The sequence below is a fragment of the Mandrillus leucophaeus genome, unplaced genomic scaffold (genome assembly GCF_000951045.1).
Source record: "Mandrillus leucophaeus isolate KB7577 unplaced genomic scaffold, Mleu.le_1.0 Scaffold857, whole genome shotgun sequence".
In the NCBI taxonomy this organism is placed as follows: Eukaryota; Metazoa; Chordata; class Mammalia; order Primates; family Cercopithecidae; genus Mandrillus; species Mandrillus leucophaeus.
This window is the reverse complement of record NW_012109330.1, coordinates 1-1,845: the sequence shown is the minus strand read 5'-3', so window position 1 is coordinate 1,845 and position 1,845 is coordinate 1.

Below are 1,845 nucleotides of genomic sequence, written 5' to 3'. Positions count from 1 at the left end.
CAGGCTGATAAGTAACAGTGATTTATAATCATCCTTGCCTGTGTAGTCCTTCCCACGTCATATCTGTAGTTTATGACAATCTGTGTCATCCACGCCATTTTCAAAATTTTTGAAAACATATCCAGCCAAAAGCTAAGGATAAAATGCCCTTTTGTGTTGTTATTTTTCTTTATTGCTCTTTTATTACTTCATTCAGAATCTTTATCTCTTAACATGTTTTGGCCTGTTTGTGTTTCTTCCACTTGGTGGTAACATCAGTTAACATAGAGTTTAGAAAAAATGTTTCCCCAATTTTAAAAAAATCACTTGTACTACATCTTCTTTCTTCTTTCTGATTTCTATTAACTTGTAATTTGATTTTTTGTTTTTGTTGTACTAATACTCTGTTAATTAGCTAACTTTCAAGAAAATAATCTATTATGTATAACAAGCAAATTGGTTAGTTTCAATATTCTTCTTAAGGTAACTTCTTGCTTCCACTTCTTTTTCCATCTCTAACTTTGTTCCTTTTCTACTTTCTTGAAATTCTAGTTTGTTTGCCTTATTTTTGGTATAACAGGCATGTTGGAAAAATGTTTTCTCAATTCAAATTTGGTAGCATCTTGGATATGGTGATTTTTATTTTCTTCTTTTCAGATTGAAGCAAAGATTCTTTATATTTTGGATTTCCTAAGTTCACCCAAACAATATTTAAGAGACTTTAATACATTTCCATGAAGTATGATACATTTTATTGTCTGTCAGTATTTGTTTCTAATAGATTGGTTTTCAAAATTCTGACAACATTTTATGTAGATTTTCTGTTAATTTGTCTTGAGAATGTAAGAATGTTGACAGAAGAGACAGAAGGATTTATGAAATCCAGTCCAGAGGTCCCATTACAGGCCCTTGGTAAAATGGGACCCAGTCCATTTTGACTGTCTGTGCCAGCGCTGTTTTAAAAGTTAGAACTTGTCCGCATTTTGCAGTTCGGACAGCACATACAAATCCAGAAGACCTAGCCCTGTCGGGACTGAGTTTCTGTGTGGTGACAACTGGCTACAACCCCTTCCTTCAGAACACTTGCATCTTCCCTCATCCCCGCTGCTCCGGTTCTGCGTCCACAGACGCACTGCCCTGCTGGTGTGATTCTCGTGGCCACTGTGGCAGCTACTTTGGAGATCCTGCTGGTCCAGCCCTTCCTGCCTTCCACAGAGCTGTACTCCTCCTTCTGAAGAAGCCACCTGGGGCCCGGGGCCCGTCTTCCTGGCTCCTCAGAGTCCTTGCAACAGCAGGCACTGCTTCTCTCTCCTGCACTCAATCCCTCTCCCACTCCACTTCTTCTCAGTGTGCAAAAACACTAAGAAGTGTCCCGTATTTTCAAAATCTCTCCCCTGAAGTTCCCACCTGATATGTAGTTGGAGATGGGCAAAGTACAGTGTCCTTGAAGCATTGTTTTATTCATAGTGCCTGGAATGTGGTAGGATCTCAACAACTGTTGTTTTATTAGAGGAATTACCAAATATGTGAATACTAATGTAACAGTACCGGTTCTATGTGTTTCAAAATTATTATTCTCATGAGTGTTAGCTTTCTTAAAAATTCATTTCTTTTAGTTGGATCTAGACATTTTATCTTTCACAGCTCAAGATGGATAAACTCAGAATCATAAACTCTTAATGCATAATGAGAAATGTAACAATTCCTAGGGCCAGGCACTTGTGTCTGTGCTGGTGCTATTGCCTCAATGCAGGAAAATCTACATGAGAATTCACTTTGAGGCCAAAACTGCTTCCTAAACATGGATACCTACCAGGTATTTGAGCTGGGAGTACTGCCCAGGTCTGGATGGGTGGGGAGTGTTTG